General features: G+C 42.9%; 1 protein-coding gene across 7 annotated transcripts in view; it reads right to left on the minus strand.

Annotated features, from left to right (window-relative positions):
* The window catches only part of Sgms1 (sphingomyelin synthase 1), a 260,799-nt gene that overhangs the window by 167,189 nt on the left and 69,968 nt on the right, over positions 1 to 23,642 (minus strand). For all 7 annotated transcript variants that reach the window (XM_075973840.1, XM_075973838.1, XM_075973839.1 and 4 more), the window contains exon 3: positions 5,881 to 5,968. The gene's annotated coding sequence lies outside the window, so the exon portion shown is untranslated. The remainder of the gene's footprint in view (positions 1 to 5,880; positions 5,969 to 23,642) is intronic.

The following is a 23,642-nucleotide window of genomic DNA, read 5'->3' on the forward strand; positions in this document are numbered from 1 at the left end:
AATCCAAGGGCAGAGAAACTGCAGAACTTTCTAGCATTTTTATTTCTGTGAGGAAAATACCAGTCAATCTTTGGAGAGCCTCCAGTCACAGCTCAGCATTTCCCAGCAGCATTTGCAGAGCCTGCCTTTCTAAGGTTATGCTGGCATTACAAAAGCCACAATGCCATCCTTAGAACCAGCAAAGGATAAAGATCTTGTGGGTTAGAAGCGTGCCTTACAGCCCAGTTTTATCACTAATTACACACACACACCTGTCAAAATTTTGTACCATCTAAAGAGGTATGACTGGGCTTGTTCTGCGAAAGAACAAAGAAAAAGGAGAAACAATGAAATCAGCAATTATATTGGGCATGCAGTTTTGAAGTGTTCCAGACGCCCAAGCTCCAAGGCATCTTAGTATTCTATCAATGGAAGCTTTCATTTTGCCTTCCACACCTAACAGAGGACAGGCTAAACACCGAGGGTGCGCACACAAATGAGACCTCGGATTCACACTAGCAAACTGCTTCTTTCTCCACTCCATGTGAAGAAGAAAGGCATCCACAGGCAGAGCCCACTGTTGAATCTTATATGTGTCATAGTCTGGATAGAAAGAAAGTGACACTTGAACAGAACACAGATGGGGCCTGAGGAAGCATTGCTTTGCTTTCTTGTGTGTGTTCTAATCACGTGGGCACTCCTAAGACAGGACCTGGGGTAGATTTCTGCTGTACAATAATTTTGGAGAAAAGCTAGAAAATGATGTTTTAAAACGGACTTCATGCAAGGGTTAGCTTCGGGTACAAACACCAGATCTGCGAGAACATGGCAGCAGCCGTGCACTGAAACTTAGGCCAAGATTCTTGAAGAGTAAACTCAGCAGAATGACGGAGCTGAGGGAGACAGCTAAGACTTCAGGTACAGTGGAGAGAATCTAGACATCCTGCCTTCCAGATACTCCTGGAAACAAGCAAGCAAGCAAGCAAGCAAAAAATGGTCCTGGGTCTGTAGTCTGCAGAAGGTATACCTTGAGATTCCAAGATAGAATTATCAAGTGACGTGGTAAGGCAGGGTGAGGTAAGAAACGAGTCTCACTGTTGCATAGCCCAGACTGGCCTAGAATTCATTGTGTAGCACAGGATGACATAAAATGCAGTAATTCTCATGTCTCGGCTTCCCAAGAGCTGGGACTCTAAGAAGTGACATCATGCTTGGATGAACTAGCCTGGATGGGGTTAGAACAATGGCTCTGACAATCCTCCTGCCTCTGCATCCCAGACAGTCGGGATCTCCAGGTGACTCCAACCTAGACAGCTGGTATTGTTACCTGTGATCTTCTCAGATAAAAGCCTCATTTGTATTATTAACAAATAACAAACTCAACCTGCACATCAGGGAAGAAGAAAACAGACTCATTTAGAGTACTCAGGAGCTTAAATCCTGCTATTAACTAATATAAGGTATGAAATGACTATTTATTGTTGGTTAAAAATAAGAAATAAAGCAGAAAGACCTCATCAAAGATATTCTCACAGATATTGAAAGCAGAAATAGCACTTTTGAAAAAGAGAATATAAGATCATTAATAGTAAGATCTCAAAGAAAACTTCAATACAGCAGAAGAGAAAATTATTAAATAGAAGTTCAACCTTGAGGGAGTCAACAAAATGCAGCAGAAAAGAAAGCAGACATCAAATAGAACTTAAAGGTGCTGAGAGGAAAAAGAAGCTCTGACATTCACTTAACCTGTCAAAATGACAGGATAAGGAGGAGACCATGTTTAGAACACTAATAGCCAGGGCATTTTCAGGACTGATAAACAACAAGAAATCTGCAGATACATGAAATGCACAATTAAAAACATGTCAAAAACACAGAACTGCACATCACCAAAGACAACCTTGGAGTAAGTTAAGCCATTCACTAAAGAGCAGCAAACAAAAGCCTCACAGATGTCTTAAACTGACAAGAAAGTCAGTACTGGCACAATGGGGGAGTGTGTTTACAAGGCCATCTGGAAGTAATTGTAATCCGAGAAATGGAAGAGTGAGAATCAGACATTCCAGAAACTAAAACCAAACAAAAAAGGACTCTCCTTCTGAAGAGGGAGGACAAGCTGATAAGACGGAAGAATGGCACAGGGTGGAAAAAGAAAAATGGAAGACGTGGTAAAGGTGTTGAGTTAAAAACGAATAAAAACTGTCCTAAAATTACGAGTTTATTTTTTACAGTGACACAATTATATAAGTTTGACAAAATCATCTAAGTTCAGAAAGAACATTAGTGGCCCTGTGAGTTTTATATTATTCTGGAATGGAGTCGGAATACTTGAGATGCTGACTGAGCTTTTTTAACTGCCAAGTGTCTGTAGAACATTCAGGACAATTATTAGAAGAGAAATTCAACACATAAAGGAAAATGGGAATTGAATAAGGACATGAACTAACAGAAACTTCGATCCGAAGCAATGGAAATGGACCACACAGGAAACAACAATGTTCCATTATATCCAATAAACAAAAGGGAGATAAGCTGCATCCATCCTACATGGGAAGAATGAAAGAAGCCAACACAGCTCTCAGGAGACGAGGTAGGAGGATCTCAAGTTCTAGGCAGCCTGGGCTACAGAGAAAGACCCAGGCCAGAATAGGAGCTGAGGCCAGAAGATGGGAGAAGGAAAGACTGAAAAGTGTTATCTCTGTTGAAATTGTGAGCTCTGTTCTCCAAACAAAAGGTGCTCAATCTCATGATTCACCAAGAAGAGCAAATTAGAATATAGGACCTCACATACTAGGAGGGCAACAAAAATACCAGATTTTTGGAGGGAAGCGAGACCACAGATGAACTGCAATGGATTCTTGGTGTGGGAAAATTGTCTGTATTCTGTCAATCATGTTATAAATAAACGCTGACGGCAAGGCAAAAAATATAGGCGGGAAAACCAGACAGGAAGTAGAAATGATGTAATGAGAACAGGAGAATTCTGGGAAGGAGGAAGTTGATTCCTCCCACTCCTTCCCAGACCACTGGAGCAGCAAGATGTGAGCTGCTCCACTGAAAAAGGTACTGAGCCACATGGCTAACATAGATCAGAAAAATGGGTTAATCAAGATGTGAGAGTTAGGGGGCTGGAGAGATGGCTCAGTGGTTAAGAGCATTGCCTGCTCTTCCAAAGGTCCTGAGTTCAATTCCCAGCAACCACATAGTGGCTCACAACCATCTGTAATGAGGTCTGGTGCCCTCTTCTGGCCTACAGACATACACACAGACAGAATATTGTATACATAATAAATAAATAAATAAATATTTAAAAAAAAAGATGTGAGAGTTAGCCAGTGAGAGGCTAGAGCTAATGGGCCAATCAGCTTATAATTTATAGAGATCTACGTGTGATTTTCTTTGCGGCTAAACAGTTGTGGGGTACCTGGCAGGACAAAAACCCAAACAAGCAGGCCTGGCCCTTCATGTTACAGATTCTACCTGCAGGTCCTGTTCTAGCAATAAAAGTTGATTCATTACAGTTACACACAACAATCACAGAACACACCCAAGCAAAAAAAGGCAAGTTGTAAAAATGTTACATGAAATATATCATTCTTATCAAGCCTGAAAATATGCAAAACTTGGCAGAACTGTCTTTATGTATACCGCAGGTATATATATATAGTAATTACACCAGGCATAGTAGTTATGCTAGATTGGCAACTGACAGAGACATGGAGACACTATTTAGGTCATACAGTTAGCTTTTATATTCTAGGTCATAGCAATACATTTTTCTGAAAATATCTATTGACCCCAAAGGATCTGAACTTTTGCTGGACTTTGCAGCTAGGTTAATCATACTGCTTGGAATCATTTAAGGCTGTGTACTTGGCCTTCTAGCCTACTGTGTGCTCAGCCTATTTGTCTTTAACCCGCCTTTAAGAGAAGACAGTAACATACCTTATTACATCTTAGATTTCCCATGCAAGCTTTTAGAAATTAAGCTAAGTGCACAGCTTTAATCTTGAAGTATGTGCTCTCCCACACCCCTGACTCAGAATAATGTTATGTGTGTATGTGTATGCGGTGATAAACAGCCAACAGGCTGGAAGGACCTTAAAACCAATCACCACCATAGATGCTGGAAGCAGCATAGGAATTTGTCTTGACAGCATTGCTGGTACTTTTAAATGCTCTTCTGTGTCACGGGGGTCAATAAAGTAACTTCTCCTTGTAAGACTCTGCTAGAGATACTGTAAAGAATCCCTTCCTTTCCATGTCCTGCTGTTCAGTAAATTCAAAACAAATCCCTCTGTAGGGACAGGCACAGATTCAGACACACATGAGCACAAGTCACAGACGTCAGGCACAGACACCCAAAACAGACAGATTACAGGTCGGCCAGCAACCACAAACTACAGTAAGAAGGTGCAAGGAGGGTAGTGGGGGTTGGAATTTGGGCTTGCATTTGCTAAAATTAAGGAGAAGCTGCTCTGCTTCCATTCCTTAATGTGGCATTGACATGTTTTGATGCCTTCTGAGTTATCTTTATGGCATTAACCAATACACGCCGTGAAGGCCTTTATTCCACCTCCCTAGCAGTGTTAGCAGCCCTGGCATAAGCTGCCCAAATGCAAGGAAGGCAGCACATTTGCTAACTGTAATCTTCTAAGAAAGAGACTTCAGTTGAAAGCAAACCTGGACAAAAGGGGACTGCCCCTGGATGATATCCCTGAGCCTTTCTGAAATCTTTCAAAATCCTGGGGCTTGTATGACTCAGGAGGAGACTGTTTCCTGTGTGCAGTCTGTCATTCTGCCTAACCACACTGCTTGCCTCCTCTAACAGACAAGCTGGCCTCTCCAGTGCCTTTCCTGACCCTCCACAGAAGATAATGGCCTTTCCTTGTTATGAAATATTTAACTATTTAAAGATGTATTACATTTGTTTATGCTGTGGAATATTACTTTAACTGTGTAAAGGTGTGTTACATTTGTTTAATTATGTAAAGATGTGTTGCTGTTTCACCTTTCCTGCCTGAGGAACCTGATTGGTCTAATAGAAAGCTGAACGGCAGAAGAGAGATACGTGAGGCTGGCAGGCAGAGCAGGAGGTGAATAAGTAGGAGGTGAAATTGGTGTGGGATATCCTTCTGTCTATGTGTTGCTTTTATTGGTTAATGAATAAAGAAACTGCCTTGGCCTATTGATAGGGCAGAACTTAGGTAAACGGGAGGTGGGGGGACTAGACTGAATGCTGGGAAAAGGAAGGCAGAGGGAGAGACACCATGGAGCTGCCAGAGTCAGACCTGCTGAATCTTTCCCGATAAGCCACTGCCATGTGGCGATATACAGATTAATAGAAATGGATTAAATTAAGATATAAGAGTTAGCCAATATGAAGCTAGAGCTAATGGGCCAAGCAGTGTTTTAATTAATATAGTTTCTGTGTGGTTATTTAGGTTCTGGGCAGCCAGGACAAACAAGCAGCCTCCTCCTACAGGAAATCTTGACTCAGAAGAGGAGAGAAGAAGAGAGGAAAGAACCAGGGAGAAAGAGAGAGATACCCGAGGCCAGCCAGCCAGGCAGCCACTGTGTCTGATAGACACAGAAGAAGCAGGTAAAGTAGAACATACAGAAAGAAAAGGGAAAAGCCCCAAGGAAAGTAGATAAAGAGAAATAGCTTGACTTAAGTTAAAAGGACTAGCCAGAAACAAGACTAAATAGGCTGAGCATGCATCACTAATAAGAAGTCTCTGTGTCATGATTTGAGAGCTGGATGCTAGCCCCAAACAAAGAAAAAGCCTGGTACATCTCCTTAGCTGATTTTTCCTTGAGATACCACAAAAGACGACATTCTCTCACGGCCACCAGGGTCGGACACTAGGACTCAGATAAATGAGGAGCAATTTCACTTACCTGTGCTACCTCTTACACACACACCCTGCTGCACTCCAGCTGCACTGTGCTGGGAAGGTCGCAGCTCCTTCAGCCACAGAAGCTTTGCCTAGAATAACAAAGGCAGGAAATGAGAGAGAAGTCAACAAAGGAACCAAAGTGTCCATTACAGAAAGAAACTCATTAAATTGGGTAAAATCTTCACCATTTTAAGAGGAGAAATGACCACCCAAATTAAGGGAAATCTCTAGTTTGGCCTGAGCCATTTTTCATCTATAATCAAAACTCTAAGTAGTAAGCCAGTGTTTGTGGAAGAAATTATTCTAATTTCCAAAGAGCAGTGGTGTGCATTTCCTCATTGGAACCCCACAATCCGGAGGATATGATATTTCTGGGGAATATTCTTTTTAAATGTAGTAGTAGTTGAAGTTCTCAATGGTTAGAAAACTTCCTCCCAAACCACTCAGCTACCAGAAGAAATGAGAAAGGCTGGCATACAGCTTAGCCGGCAGAGCGCTGGCCTAACATGCCGAAGTCTTGGGTTCAATTTCCCCATCCTCTGTGGCTCCTGAACCCAGCCCTTAGGAGCTGGAACCAATATTGTTTCTTCTTGCATGAGATCTGCTGGTCTAACTTTTCACCTGACAGATGGAGAAACGCCTTTGTCTACCCTTGGAGTAGAAAATCCATACCAGGGTAACTGAACCGTTATCTTTCTCACATACCCAGTATTCCTTTGCCCTGAAAGTCATATTTATCACAGCTGAACATTCTCTTGCTCTCTCCCACACACACATTGAGCACTTTTGTCTTGAGTCACATGAAGATCAATTTCACACATCACAGCCCCTTTTCTCAAAGAACTTCAGAGATTATTCCCAAAGACTAGAGATACTCTTACACAATTGCAACACAGTCTTCAACCTTGGCACCACTGACCCAGATGCTTTAATTCACTCTGTATTCAGTTGCCCTAATAAACAAAAATTTTATGAGACTTCTTCCAATTCAGGATACATACCAGGGTTAGATAAAGTACTTCACTCCTATTTTTCTGTAACGTGAAACACACACAGCACCTCTTTGTTGCCACAACACCTTGAGAAGAATGTAGTTCCTCCCTTTTAAATTGATGGAGCATTTCTATTTCAGCTTGTCTGACCTTTCCTCGGGTAATTCTGGATGAATCAGAATGGCTTATGATTGCTCAGCTGGAAAATTCCCTAAGTGAGAAACTCTCTGAATATCACCTCTGAAGGTACAAGGTCTATCTTGACCCCAAAGTAATACCCATTTTATTCAATAAAAAGAAATCACGGCACTTCGCCTTACAACAAATACTTCATCTTGGGGGAAACACTTTATTACCATCCAAATACCTTGTCCTACACCTCAAAATCCCCTCTCCTGCCCTCTGTCACAGCAACACTTGGAAAACTGAGGCAGGGGGATCATGAGTTCAAGGCCAGCCTGAGATACATAGTAAACCCCTGCCTAAGACAGAGGAGAGGTGAAGAGGGGAAAATTTCCCAGGTATCCTGACGTCTTCCTGTTCCATACTTACAGGCAGCTACAGCGCACCGACTCCAGCGTTCCTTCCACGTTACTACTGGTTCGTTATCAGCACTCTCCATCCTTGTTCACCCAGTGAAGCAGCTGGGCTCAGTACAAACACATGAGTCCTGCTTTCTCATGACAAATCCCTACTTCATTCCTGCGCTTTACATTGGAATTCAGACCTAGCCAGGGAGAGCCCCTCAAGATGTCTGCTATGTATTTTCAACATACTTAGTTTTCCTTATTTTTATTTCTTGCTCACATTAAAAAATGTTCAGGACTTAATCTTGTATCTGTCCTTTCTCTGTTCTGGATGAAATCATTTCTCCAAAGAGTCCGAGGGTCTTTTCCAAGAAGAACAAGAGACCGGACCCTCAATGACGGTTCCAGGCAGCCTGCTTCACCTTGTTGACCTTCGTCCTAATTATGAGCCACGTGCTCCTTTCTACCAAGAAGTAGACAAGTTGAGGGGCTCAGTTCAGCTGTGGCAGCTAACTTACTGGTAGACCTCACCAACTGTGACTCCAGGATCTACATTTGTTTAAGATGGATCCACGTTGATCCTTAAATCCCTAGCACCAGCAAGTGGCCTTCCTCAACAGTCCTGTCCTTACTCCTTGAGATGTGGCTGATCCAATCTGTCGCCAGCATGGCTCAGGTGCTCAAGGAACACACCTTCCTGCACCTGTCTCTCTGTTCTCTGCCTGGATGCAGCTACTCTCTGCTATCCATGATCTTATGGATACCTCAACCCTCAACAGTTTGTTTCTCCATTATCTTGCTGGGTGAATTCCAGCCTCAGAGGCCCTGAGAGACCTGCCACCTCCATGCTATGAGACAGCAGGCTCTCCCGGTGCCGGCCACATCTACTTCGGCAGAAAATGGGCACAAGCCAAATACCAGGACAGGACAGGGGACCCTTAAATTACCCTCTTCTCTCATGGGTCACGGTCTTGGCCACCTGTTGTCTACTGCCGGAGGCTTCGTGAATGCAGTGCCTGTATTTAGTGTGGAAATGGAAGATCAGCTCTAGCTGCCTCTTTTTGTCTTCATGCCTCCAACATTAGGTAAGGCTGTTCTGGGAACGGTGAAGGATCACACCTTTCAGCACATTTTAATAAGGTCTGTACAGATTCCAAAACAGTCACTTTCTGGCGCATTCTTAGCTATGCACCTGTTCACTTGGTCTGTAAGCCCCAGCATCCAAATTGCTCTCTAGGATGGAAGTGATTCCAGATGAGATGGCAAAGAAAGGTCTCTCCTCACTCTAGAAAACAGACGCTCACTTCATGGCTGCCCCCCACCCCAGCACAGCTGTATTTCTATGACTCTTCCTCCAGTCAAAGCCAGCAGTCGGTTGCTATGGTACATATTTCCTGTTTATATGCACATACTTAGGAGTGAAGACTTTCCATGTGAATCATTTTCTGATGCATTTTCATTTTTTTTTAAACTACTAACCACATATCTCGACAGAGAATTAGAAAGCAGTCAAGAAAAAAAGAAAGAAAATACAACCCCAGACACAAAGCTAACAAGAGGAAAATCAGAAGAAAAAAAATGGTATTTTCATCACATGCTGCGAAGAAAGACAACTTTGTATTTCTAGGAAACCAGAGAACTTATCTTTACTGTTCCATCAGATCCACACTTCCTGCTACACACACACACACACACACACACACACACGCACACACGCACGCACGCACGCACACACACACACACACACACACACACACAGAGCAGAGAGAACCACAGTGATGAGAGCCTCGCACTACTGCCTCAGCAGACTTTTCTCCATGTGAAAACCCCACACTGCAGCTAATCTAGTCCACGTACAGACAGCCTTGCCTTTCTTTGGTTTTGCTTCAAATGGCCCAGGAATTAAAAAGCAAGAGTGATGTAACAGTGCTGCCCTCCCAATCTCTCCCGACCCTACCATTCTCCACCCCTAGGAACCCTCAGCACACCTCCTCAGAGGTCCCTCTGAATCTCCAGTGAAATTCTGTTTCCATGAGTCAGCATGGATCCTGTTCCACGTGGATTCTTCCGTGGGTTCCCATTTCCCAGGAACAGCAAGAGCTCCATGACTGGTCCCCATCTGCTCTTCCGTTCATCTCCCTCACTTCAGGCCCCATCTCTTGTGAAAACCCTCCAGCCTCTCTAGCGAAGCATCCTGCTTTCCCTTCTTCCTCTTGGCTAATTTGTTGGGGGCAGGACAACCCCTGAGAAATTCTTTTGTGATCACTGTCTAAGGCTGGCTTAGTGGGCCACCTCAGTGCTCCAGCTCAGCCCCACCACAGTGCTCTCCCAGCCCCTGGCCACCTCTGGAAGAAATACAGGCAGAACTGTGATGATCCCTTCCGCCGTGCTAAGCCTGGATGAGCACTCAGTCTCCACACGTTCTTTACAGTGGATGCTGGTGTTCTGCCAACAGGATGCTATTACACTCCGCTCATTTCACAGACAATCACACAGGCAAGGGGATGCAACAGCATCCCAGTGTCACAGCCAGGAAGCGGCAGAGTCAAAGAACTCCAATAGCTAAAAATTTAACAGGGTAATGAGGAATACAAGGAAAAGTCCCAGAACATCGATAGTGACCTTGGGACAATACTGAAGGGACAGTAAGATTCGCTCATCTGAATCCTTCACAAGTACCTGATACTCAAAAACTTGGCCCATATGGAGTTCTCAGAACATAGGCTAAGATATGACAAGGAGATGGGCAATTTCTACAATCCAAAAATATACACATGAATCAAGAAAAAAGACATTAAAAATTGAAGATACAAAATTCATGTGGAGAATTTAATCTGGGAGAAAACCAAAGAACAAACAGGGAAACCATTACCATTTGACATTTTAAGATCTACTCTGCTATGAGGAGCAATAGACAGAATTTTTACATTTCCAAAGATAGGAAATAAATAACTACATAATTTTTCACTGTAAAGTATGAGAATTTTAGCTTCAATACAAGGACTTCCCCCCAAAACAATAATTTTAATCTAAGTAACATGTAGTTTATGTACCCACAATTGTGGGGAATGGAGAATGTCCTGAGTGATACGTGCTGTTGACATGGGTACAGCCATGTCAAAAACTCCAACCCCTCAGCCACAGGGGAAAATGGCAAAGCCCCCCAATCCCTGAGGCTCAGAGGGATGGCAAGGCCTTCCTCTAAGTCCAGATGTGAATGTTGATAATGTGCAGAAAATGTCCACCATAGCTCCTCTGACCCCATATTGATGCCTAGGCACCACTCCTACCAAGATTATCTAAACTTGCCTCCTGGATGCTGGTGTATTCCAGAAACCTGCTACCTTGTTTTCTGTATGCAATGCCTCCTCTGTGTTCAGCTGCATGCAAGCTTCTCTATGTGCTTGCCTTTTCTTCATCCCCTTGCTTTCCCAGTCAGGAGCATCCCAGGAGCTATGCTGGATGCCGCACCCAATACAAGTGCTGTGCTAATGACCAATATGATGAACTTCAGTGTTCATATTTCAGTCGAATGTGCAATTCTGCCTTATAAAAGTTTCAACAATAATAGAAAACAGAAGCAACTGTTGAAAGCTTTAAGCCAGAGACCACTCATTGAAGGAAGCCCAGTTCTGACGGCGCTACAGAAATCTCCCTGCTTCTAAGCACAGACTCTTTCCAAGTGTAACACACATAAAATTTACAAAGTCTGAAAAGGGGCAACACATGCCTTGGTAGATTCAAGGATCAACCAACATGCTAACCAAAAGTATTTAGTTGGTACCTATTATCCAACAATCACTTAATAAGCATTAGCTATTGGTACGGACAAACAATTTTCACCTTACTCTTATCAACTTCAAGCTATTTTATCTCTGATTCTATTAAAGGCAAGAGGCAGTACGGCAAATATAACTTCAAAATGAAAAAGAGCAGACCACGCGTTCAACCACACAGCTAGTGCATCTCTATCCACTGTTATAACAGAATTTCATAAAATGTCCACCAAGAACACACGCCAGGGTGGGGAAAATGAGAACAAAAACAGCCCCGAGAGCCATGATTAGAGAACAGCATCCTAGTCTCTTGTGGTTCAAATGACAATGCCCCCAGAGGCTCATATGCATAATTAGTCCCCAGTTGGTGGAACTGTTTGAGAAGGATTAGTAGATATGAACTTGTTGGAGATGTGTCACTGGGGTTGGGTTTTCACGGTTCAAAAGCCCACGGCATTCTCAGGATTCTCATTTTCCTTCTTGTGCTCTCTGCCTCCTGCTTGTAGGTCTGATGTAAGCTTTCGCCTACTACTCCAGTGTCAGGCCTGCCTGCCTGCCTGCTGCCATGTTCCCCAGGCATGTTCATGGACTGGAAGAGATAGTATTGTAAAAATAACTATCTTATTAAAAGCAGTCTATAGATCCAGTGCAATCCCCATCCAAATCCCAATGCCATTATTCTCAGAAAGAGAAAAAAAAATCTTCATTCATAAGAACAAAAGACTCCAGATACCCAAAGCATTCCTGAACAAGAAGAATAATGCTGGAAATATCATATTTGATTTCAAATCCAGAGCCACAGTAACAAAACCAGCCTAGTGCGGGCACAAAAGCAGACGGAGACAACAGAAGCTCCAGATGTAAACCCAGGCAACCACCTGACCTTTGGCAAAGAAGCCAAAAATATTCTTTAGAGAAAAGAATCTCTTCAATAAGTACTCGATGTCTAATGTAAAAAAAAATAAATCCAGATGTTCATCTCTCACCCTCACAAAAATGAACACATGGCCTTAACACAGGATCTAAAACTCACCAGCTGCTGGAGGCGCAGGCCTTTAATCCTAGCACTCTGGAGGCAGAGGGAGACAGATCTCTGAGTTCAAGGCCAACCTAGTCTACAGAGTGAGTTTCAGAGCAGCCAGGGCTACACAGAGAAATCCTGTCTTGAAAAACAAAACAAAGCAACAACAAAAACCAAAAGATCTAAACCTCAAACTATGAGAGTAAAAAATAAGGAAGATACTTTAAGATGTGGATACACGGATAGGTTTTCTGAACAGGACTTAAATTGCTATGGAAAACAAGGTCAACAACCCACTAAGTGACCTCCTGGGTCACTACAGCAACTGCAACAGTAACTAAGTGAAAAGATAGAATGCAGGATGAGAGAAAACTTGGCTAGTCATGCACCTGATGGACGAGCAGCATCCAAAACATTTAAAGAACTCAGAAAATTCAACTATAAATAATCAAACAATCCAGAGGCTGTTAGAGGGCCTGCCATAGATAATGATCTGCATTCAAGTCCCTGATACCTGCATAAAAGCCAGGTGTGGCAGTGCCCATCTGAGACCCCAGAACAAGAGAAATGGAGACATCAGACCCTTGGAGTTCATTGACTGTCCAACCAAGCTGAATAAATGTGCTCCAGGTTCACTGATGGATAAAGAGAAAAGAAAGAATAATCGAAGAAGCCCAATGTTGACCTCACCCTACCTTAACACACACAAGAAAGAAATCAAACAACCTAGTCAACAAACAGGCTAGTAAAATGAACAGACAACTCACAAGAGATTAAATACTGATTGCTAATAGACATGTGCCGTCCTCCAAGCCAGATGTGTTACCTGGAGCCCACCCATCCATGCCAGCCTCAACACTTAGTCACACAGCCCAGCCCTGGTCAGTCCATGGCCCTGCCTCCTACAAAGCTTCTATTTGCAACAGATGGAGACTGCTCTAGGGATACACAGCTGATTAGATGCAGAGATCTGCAAGGTAAGTCCTACACTGATAGCTCAGGGAATATCAAAGAGGGGACCAGGATGCCAGCTGCTCCATAGTGCCCCCTAGAAAAGACAGGAGAAGTGCAACCATGAACACTCACCAATATGTCTGCCTGACCAAGACCAGCATAATGATACTACCAGGTGACATAACAATGTGGACAGGGGAAATTCCGCAAGGTCCCACCCCTAGATAAAGGACTACAGGTGGCCAATGGCTACTGAAAGAAGAAAAATCATTTTCCTGCAGAACAAGCTCCTACATAGGCTGTTCAATACCAAGTGGTCATCCCTGGACCCATGTATCTATGGGCAATGCAAAATAGACTCAGCAGGCTGTACATACATTTGTGTGTGTGTGTGTGTACACACATACATATACATATAGATATAACAATAATAATTAAAAAAGAAGAGGTCATGAATTTGGGAGGGAGAGGGGGAAGAAAGGGGGAGAGGCAGGCAGATGTAGATAAAGTATTTATGGATGAAGTTTTAAGACAGTATTTTAAAAAACATGAAAAATGTTCAACTTCACTAGCCATGAAGTTAAAACTACTTGAGATTCTATCTTATCCCAGTCAGAAGACAGTCATTAGGAAATCAGCAGCAAATTCTAGTAAGGATGTGGGCAAAGGGGAACCTTTTACACACGCTGATGGGAATGTAAACTTGTCTAGCCATTATGCAAATCGGTACAGAGCTTGCTCAAAAACTTGAGTACAGATCTTCCAAATGAGTCAGCCCTATAACTCCTGGCTATTTACTTAAAGGGCTCTAGGTCAACTTGTCAGAGAGACACTTGCACATCAATGCTTATTATGGATAGTACTTTTCACAACTGCTAAATAATGGAGCCAAGCTAAGTGTCCAATAACAGAAGAATGGATGGACAAAACTGTGGATGTATGCACAAAGATATTACTTTCCATAATAAGAAAGAATGGCGTTGTAACATTTGCAGAAAAATGATACAACTGGACATAATAATATTACTTGAATTAAGCCAGTCTCAGAAAGACAAGTAGGTTTTCTTGTTGTTCCTACATTTTATGTTGTCACAATAAGTTATTCCTGAACATATAAAATGAATGCAGAGGTGAAGCTATCTAGGGAGTAACGAAGACAGCTGGAAGAGAAGAAAGGGTGAAGAGAAGGTGGGGCTAGAAGGGAATATGTATATTCATGATCAATGTATAATACAAACTGCATGAAAATGTTTTTATTTTCTTGTTTTTGTTTTGTTTTATTTTAAGAACCTGGGCTTTGAAGTTAAGATACACCTGGGTTTCTTTTGCATATTAGCCAATGACAAACAGATCCTTGTGCCAAAGATGCCTGGGGGAGTGGGGGTATCACCAACTGGATGGGCCAATGAGGTCTGTAGCTGGAATTAAACATTGAGCCAAATAAAAATAAGTAGATACACACACATGCATATATAAATACACACACACAATTGCTATTGTTCTGTTTCAAGACTTATATACTAAGCCACACAGAAAAAAACAACAAATAGACAGGATTATTCTGATACAGGTGAAATTTAAAGGATTTGAATAAAATGTGGACTCATTAAAATATCAATAAGGATGGAATATTAAATAAACAAACTTCACAGATGTTATTCAGTCCTCAAAACCACTCAGGTTTCATCAAATGGCCCCGGTTTATGTGAGAGGATTTTGAGTGTCTCAAGGCATAAGTGGCTAGCTTCAGGCTATGCTGCCAATGAACTGCAGACACTGATATTGTAAATTAGCAAACTTACTGACGAAGCCATCAGGGACAAAATGGGAGTGGGGGCAGGGTTGTCACACAGCCATTCCTCAAAGCATTCCTTAGCTCCCACCAAATGCCCTGGGCAATATCCAATCCCATCCATTGCCACGTCCTCATGATGTGGACTGTGCTTGGAGTCGCAGGCACTTAAGAGGTCATAAGACATCACCTATCAAAGTGAGTGTTTACTATAGATCCCATCCTACAAGCCAGAGCATCCTAAGCACAGGGAGCATTCAACAACTCTCCAACTTGTTCATGGGACTATGTGTCAGCTAGACTCAAGAAAAAGGGCAAAGGCAAAAGGCTGACTCTGTACATTCTAAGATGCTAATTTCTAATAATACTTCCAGGATGAGGATGGCGGGGTGCAGCCCATGTGTGCATCACTGCTGGGTCTAGACACGCTGATTGCCAGCTTTCAGTAAATGTAGGTATGCGTCCTCTCTCTCTCTCTCTCTCTCTCACACACACACACACACACACACACACACACACACACGCACCCCAAGCCACAGAACAAAAGGCTGAGAAGAGGTGTGTGAAGGGTGGCAGCTTGAGGAGGCGCTAGTTATGACCACCAGGAAGGCCTCAGACCCACCTCCTCTTTGGAATGGAAAAGTGGGGCCACGGGAAGTCAGATTTGTCTGAATTATTATTATTTCAATTTTTAGTACGGTTTGTGTGTATGATGTAAGTGTGTGGAGGGCAGAGAAAAACTCTAGAGTTGGGTATCTCTCCATTCCACCTTCATTCCGGGACTTGAATTCAGTTCACCAGGCTTGCGTGGCAAGAGCCTTTACCCACACTCTGAGCCATCTAACCAGCCCCTACTATTATTTTTAAATGAACAAAGTTTACACTCGGGGGCAAAAATGTTCCCAAACCCCTTTGCCTATTCAAAATATGTCAATATTTTGAAATATCTACAGGCCAAAAAATGTCTTCTAATTTACTATTTCAGACAGATGAATCAGACGGGTAAAAACAATCTACTAGTATTGTGCTTCTGCAGAAGGCACCGAGAAGAATAAGATGGGCCAGCTAGTTTACTGGAGAGAGAACATAAACAGACAATTACAGTACGATACAATTAATGCTTTGGGGAAAGCAGAACCAAGTTGGGGAGGGTGCGGAGGAGGGATGACTAATCCTGCTTAGGCTTCAACCTCACTTAGTGAGGAAAAAGGGCTTTCCCCAAATGACCTTTGCGATTTCCTTGTCTGATCCTCGTTAACTTTAAAGCACACACCACGCCAGTTCATCTCCCCACTGCGCCAGTCCGGCACCATCCACACGGCACACTTCCCTAACAGGCACTGGATAAGCAAGCTGTGAAATGGATGTCAGCCACGCAACAGTCATGAATGGCCTAGCAAACTGAATCTTAGCAGAGTTCTTCTCCCTGGAGCTGTCTTCCAACAGTCAACTAATAAAATGTGTGTTTCTGTATCCAAAAATCTTAGAGACACCAACTGGATGGTCTGTCTAAAACTAGGGGGCCGCCATTTAAGAGTTCATGCTGTTTGGGGACAGGGAGACAGCTCAGTCGATGAAGCGCTTGCAATGAAAATGTGAGAACCAGAGTTCGGATCCCCAGCACACACAGAACACCCAGGCGGGTCTCACTGCCTGCCTGCAATCCCAGAGCCCAAGAGGCAAAGAGGGCTCAGCAAGAGACCGCGCGTCAGTAGGCAAAGTGAGAGCGCTGGAAGAAGCCCTCACGTCAACAGGTGACCTCCACATGCAAGCACATATATGTGTACATGCACACACACCACAAACATACATTACACATGTCAAAAAAATAAAGTTATTTTAACTTCAAAATTTTTACCTGCATGAAACATTTCAGGCAACATACAATATAGGACATGTATGTACTTGGAACAGCCAAAACCAACCATGCTGTAAAATGAAGAAACTAATTTTTCAAGCATAAGGCGATGCTTATGACTTTACACTGAAATTACCCTAAATATTTGGGACGACAGAAAGGACAACAGGGAAGGCCACATGGCTCTGACCAAAGTTAAATTATTAGGAGAGCACTGAAAAATGGCATCCCTTTGGAGCCTGGCCTGTAGGACGCAGGCAAAAGGTGTCAAATGACTTCACTAAAAAGCTATGAGCATAAAACTAAAGAACAGAGTTTTGAGAAGGACAAGTTTTCTTTTTCTTTTAATAAAAAAGTCCTCTTGAAGTTGAGAGGCTTTAAAAGATTCATTTTCAGTAGGCTGAATTCATCCAGTGTTCTAGCAGGACATCTAATCTTACTATCTTCCTTAACTTCAGTGTACGTACTGTTGATTACTTTAAAAATCTGCCAGATAACATATATTGCCACTAACTTTTATGGTGAGTAAAGATGAGAAGGAGAGGGAGGAAGGGAAAAGAATACAAGCGTTTGGCAGGTAAACACTCACGTGGGTGTTACCACATGTCTTTACTAGGAAGGATGCTGAGCCAGTACAAACACTGATCACTCTGCCTAAGCGAGAATGTCTTTTAGAATCTTCACAATATCATTGAAACTAGGGTTTTCCTAAATCTGAAATTATTTATATGATCATCGCACCACATGCCCTACAATGAGGGTTGGTGGCACTGTTCTTCATGCCCAAGCATCTGAGATACAAGTCATATCTCAGGCTACCGGGTCCTTGTATAGTTGTACCCACTGCCCGAGTGCTCGCTTTGGGGTATCACATCTATAACCATCTTGCTATCTGTAGACACTAAGCTCTTGAGTTATGCCAAATAGACTTAAATCAGAGCAGCAGAATGGTAAGGCAGTATTTTTTTTTCTCAAAAGTAAAAGCACTGAGCAAGGGGTGGGAGGGCACGTCTATGATCTAAGCACTTCAAAGCCAAGGCTGGAGGATCAAGTTTGAGGACAGACTGGGCTATAGAATGAGAAGTTGTGTCAGGAAAGGGAAAGGGAAAATGAGTAAGAAAAGAAACCAATAGATGCAAACAAACAGGCCCTGGAGTGGAGAAACAAAAAAGACTTAGACCATATTCCTACTGGGGAATGAGATAGCTACAGTCAGGCAGGCAGCTGCATCATGTACCAGTGTGAGCTATATTTTAAGCTCCAGGAGTGGTTTATGGTTGCCTCTGTATCGGTCCAAATTCACATGTTCCTTCCTAGGCGAGGCAGATCCACCTTTCTCTATAACTACATGGATCAGGTCTGGATTTGCTGGACTTCCAATGACAAGAGCGTAAGCTGATGACTGATTCCTTTGATTGTCCTTTAAATACCTAAGTCATTATCTCAATGCACTTGAGCATGGAGTGCAGCTATAGAGACCAAGCAACAAAGACAAGCATAAATCCAGAAGGAAAGTAAGATTAAACAGAAATGTAACCAGAAACAATGCAATATGCTTCCCATGAAGTCAGCACTTTGAGAACTGTTCCCTGTGAATGATAATAAACTAAGCTGAACAGACCTGTGCTGGGGGGAATGATATCACTATGCATCCAGAGTTTCATGAATCTTTTACCTTTTGATCCAGTTCTAGTACTAAAATTCAATAATTGTTGAAAATGCAAAAAAAGAAAAGTCTAAAAATTTAGGAGGCAACCACATAGAATACTATGCAGGTAGTAAAAATTATTTTCACACAAAAATAATTAAGATATAATATTAAACATATAAATGCTCTTTAAAGTATCAAATATACCGACATGGTCACATAGGAAAAGAAACAAAGCTGACAAAATGGCAGTCATGAATGCCAGTCTTGGTCACTTCTGCATTCTCAGGGACTCCGACAGTTCCAGCTCAGTGCAGGCACACAGACATTCTGAAATTCTCTCCATCAAAAACAACCAGAGACAGCTTAGTGTCTGGTCATTTGTATTGTGCCTTGGTATATTTTTAGGCAGCAGGCAATGTTGGCTGAGGAACCTCACACTAAGCTGAGGACACTTGCTGGGCCTTGGCAAGAAGGATGTTCATGGTCTTTTATATTCCTTTGCTCTTGGGACTCCAGATGTGGCCTGAAAACTTAGCTCCTGTGGAATCTGGTGTCTCAAGCTTTGTTCAGATGTTCAGTCGAAACATCTGGAAGCCTGGTCTCTGTGAATAACGATGGACAATGATGTGCCAGGTCTAAAGGTCTTTCCCCTCTCTGGGCCTTGACTCCCACATCTGAGAAAAGAACTAGCTAGACAGATTTTCATTTCAAAGGCTCGGTTTAGCAATAAAATAAGAGTTTATGATCTAAGAATGATCATCAGACTGAAAAGAGAAAAGTTGTTCCACACATTTTATTTATCATATGCACCTTGCTGTACCTTCATTCTTAATGCCTTCTTTGGGATTACCTTCTAGGTGGTATGTTCAGCCTTGTTCTACAGGGATCAAGAGGTTGGGGTAGTTAAAATATTCTATTTTCTTTACTGTGTGTCTGGTTTTGAAGAATGGTCTCATTATCTCAGGCTGGCCTCATCTTTACCTCAACTTCTGATCCTGCAGCCTCCCCCTCCCACGTACTGAGAGGACAGGCATCCATGCCCACACTTGGGGTTATGGGATGTTCATGACCTAACCTAGGGCCTCATGCACGCTACGCAAGCAGTCTGCCAGCTAAGCTACAACGCTGCTTTGTTACTGTAGTTTTCATTCTTCCATGCAAGGTGTCTCAGTCGAGGAAAGGAGGACAATTGCCTTGCTCTAGTTGAACTCAACACAACTTCATTTCTACCCCGGGGTAAAAGCCTATATATATCCAGTCTACTGACATTTACCAGGTACCAAGGAGGACTTAGCTGAGCTTTGGGGCATGAAGAATCTGCAGCACAGATTCTGCATTTTCACAGTGAGCCTCAGAGACAGGCAAGCCTGCTGCCCACCTCTCGAACCCAGTGTTGCTTGAGCTGCTTTGCCAATGCCGTTACTTAAGGCAACAAAAGGTGCTTTGTGTTCCTTCAGTCATTTCCACACCACGCTTTAAATGTATTTTGCACAGTTACCATAGCCTAGGCACATAAATTTTCATTAATATATTACAAAGGTTTTTGTTGTTTTGTTTTATTCTGCTCCCAATCAGAAGCCCAAACAATTTGCTTTATTTCTTTTATTTGGGGTATTATATCAATTCTTCCTTTCCTTCTTCCAAACCCCCATATGCTCCTTGCTTTCTTTCAAATTCAAAGCCTCTTTTTTCATTAATAACCACTATATACATATACATATATACCTAAATATACAAATACAACCTGCTCAGTCTGTATTACATTGCTTGTTCATATGTTTTCAGGGCTGACCATTTGGTACTGGATAACCGATTGGTGTGCCCATCCCTGGGGAAGACTGCTGCTTCTGTTCTCAACTGAAAGAATCTCCTTTCAATAACTTTATATCCATCTCATCTCCAAGCTCATGATCCAACAACCGAATCTAGGAAATCCAGTCTTACTTCAGAGTCTCATCTCCAGCCTTCGTGTCTGTGCCAAAGCCTCAACAGAATCACAGAAGCCAAAGAGGGTGGCCCTGGAGCCGTCAGCTCCCAGACTAAGCCCACTCCTCTGCCTGGCCCATAGGCCCAGGCACACTGATAACCATGTTCCTACATCCAAAGAGTCAGCAAAGAACCCTCACTGGCTCAGAAGCTACGTCTACCATCCCAGAAGTCTCCTTCCAGCTTGAAAGAGCAGAGAGCCACAGCCGGACGTGGAAGCCAGGGGCCCTTCCTATACAGGCCGCCCCACCCTGTTCTTTCTAAGAGGAAGTGGGCTGGAAATCCTGTACACTCATTGTTTTATTAATAAAACCTTTGGAGGAAGAAAGCCTTAGATGGGGATACCTACTCACTGGGGAAATTAGGAAGCCAAGGCACTAATACTTTTATGTTTCTTGTCAATTCTGGTCATCTGAGACTTTTGAAACAAAAACAGAATCCTAAGCCATTTAAGTTTGATGAGTTGCTGATTAAACAAACACCTGCCATTTTTATGTACATAGCCACCACAGCACAGCATTCTGGGATAGGAAGAGGGCCTCGTGTGGGTAGAGAAAGTCCACCACTTCCCAAGATGCCTCACTCACAGAACTCCAGCTACATAAGGTCTATGAACAGATCAGCTAGATGTACAGTGTCAGGCAGACTTGTAATAAACATAAATTCAGTCTCTCTCTCTCTCTCTCTCTCTCTCTCTCTCTCTCTCTCTCTCTCTCTCTCTCTCTCTCTCTCTCTCTCTCTCTCTCAGCAGGATCTCACTATGAACTCCCTACACAGACCAGCCTGGCCTTGAACTCACAGAAACTGGCCTGGCTTTGCCTCTGCCTGTCAAGTGCTGAAAAAAAAGGCATGCTCCAGCAGCCCTAGCACAAAGGATGCAAGACCTACGTGCTTAAGTGACCAGTTCACTGACACAGCCCTATGGCTTCATGGATCAGGCCGTAGGCTAGAAATCTGACTTCGGAAAGCCAGCTTTAGCGCCTGACATCTCTCACACCTGAATCCACCTCTTCTGGGGCACAGAGATCGAGCCCTGGCACACTGGGTATTCAGGGCTGCACACCTACACCCAGGCCTCAAATTTCCTGGACAGACCTTCAAACTAAGCAAAAAGCTAAGGCTTCTGTGCTGGTGTGGTTTCGATGCTGTCTGGGACTATATTAATATCCCTTCTTCCTCTCCACAGACAAACTGGCCCAAGTCCTCCTCCCATCACACTCGTTCCTAGTCAAACACTGTTCAGACTGGGATGGGAGGGGCAAACAGCTCCCCAGGAACACTAATGTTTAGATTTAAGATGACTAGTTCCTTCATTATTTTGAATTAAAAGGACTAGATTCATTAGATTCCTTTCAGTAAAAAGTTGCCAAGTTACCCATACATCTGAATATGGCTTTGCTTACTGTACTGAACTGCTTCAATTACAGAAACAATCTCTCATGCTCACAGATAGCTCTATAATTAATAAAGCCCAAGGAAGGAGAACCCGACATGGAATTCCACTGGAGACTGTAGTGAACATTGTGATGGATATCTTTAGCCCTCCCGGAGCTCACACAGCTCCTTGAGAGCAATGTGAATCTCATGTGTTTATTGTAGTCTGTTTATCATACATTTTGTGCCTGGCCAGCTCGACATCATCCACACAAATGCACAACAGGCTACCATACAAACAAACTGCAGCAAATGCTAGAAGCCATCTGGGTCACTTCCCATGTTTACTATGCATCTTCAGAGCTAACAGTTTCCATAGAAATAACCGCTAGAAAGAGGCTCACTGGAATCAAAGGATTAACGAATTGTTTCTCAGTCAGCCACAAGAGGCCTTTTAGGGAAAAAACCTTCTGAGTCATTTCAGCATCTACATTTTTCTCAACCAGTTTTGGCTGAATTTTCCTAGTCTGTTCCTGCTGCCTTTACTGTTAGCTAAATTTGTACTTGGTTTTCAAATTTTTCACAATGGTAGCCAGCTAATCATCTCTGGCTAACAAGCTATACTGCTCAATGCAGCATCTCTACCATTTGAAATAACAACTGACATCTTGTTCATGGTTCTGTGTTTTGAGGCAGGATCTCACTTAGCCTAAGCTAGCCTGTGCTATATCGATGAGAATGGACCTGAACTCCCAAACCTCTTGTCTCTGCCTCCCAAGTGCTGACATTCCAGGCCATGTATCATTATGCCCAACGTGTTTGTCTATTGCTATATTTTAGCTCATATTTCGAACTAAATGAATAGTATTAATCAGCAAATATCCCAGGATCCTCTGCTTATTTTATCTAAATTTCAGATCAAACCCTTTACGTAGATTTCTCACGGTGGGCAAATTTTTTCTCCAAAAGCTTCAAATTTAAAAAAAAAAAAAACTGTTTCAAGTTACGAACATTCCCACTTTGCTAAGGATAATCACTCGAAGTGGTATTAGGACAGAGCACTGGGATTCTCGGGACCCTGTCTTCTTTTGTGATGCTAAGACTTAATGTACTTAGCATATCCCCTACTTTCATTGATAGAACTTACATGCCAGTACAAGAATAGACTACAGATTGTGAGGTATTTCCTAGGTGGGACTGAAATAGCTCAGGTTGATTCTCCTTGTCAGAACTCTTACCCACATTTCACACCCGAAAGGTTGAATCTATAGGAGAACCCAGAAGGAATTGACACCATCATTGTCGGAGCTGTGAAGCCACCCAAGAAGATGACTTCAAACTTGGCTTTCCCTGAACGCAATTACACCCACACTGCATCTATTGGGCAACACTGTCAGAACATATTATGATGAAGCACAGGACAAGACACAGACAAAGCCATGATTCTAAATGAGGCACCATTAATTGATGAGGGCTGTCTCAAGGACTATGGGGTACTTACATGCTATACTTGAGAATATTAAACGCTAATATACACTATGGACATGGTGACCACTAGAAATGTCCAAACAGTTGGAGCAAGCGTGTCACTCACCCCATTTAGAACCAGTTTCTACTCAGTGAGATGGAGCTAGCTCCCAGGAGCCCGGGATGTAACTGGGAACAGCGCATCTCCAGGCATGGATGGTAAGGTGTACACCAAAGGTGATCTGAAGATGCCCTGTGAGCTCTGCTGTGAACAGAAGAAATCTGCTTCCTTCAGAAATCTGGTCCAGAACCAAACCTGTTGTGAGACAGTTTCTCCACACCTTGTATACTCCCCCTTCTCTGTG

This window comes from Microtus pennsylvanicus, chromosome 5, assembly GCF_037038515.1.
Source record: "Microtus pennsylvanicus isolate mMicPen1 chromosome 5, mMicPen1.hap1, whole genome shotgun sequence".
Lineage (NCBI taxonomy): Eukaryota > Metazoa > Chordata > Mammalia > Rodentia > Cricetidae > Microtus > Microtus pennsylvanicus.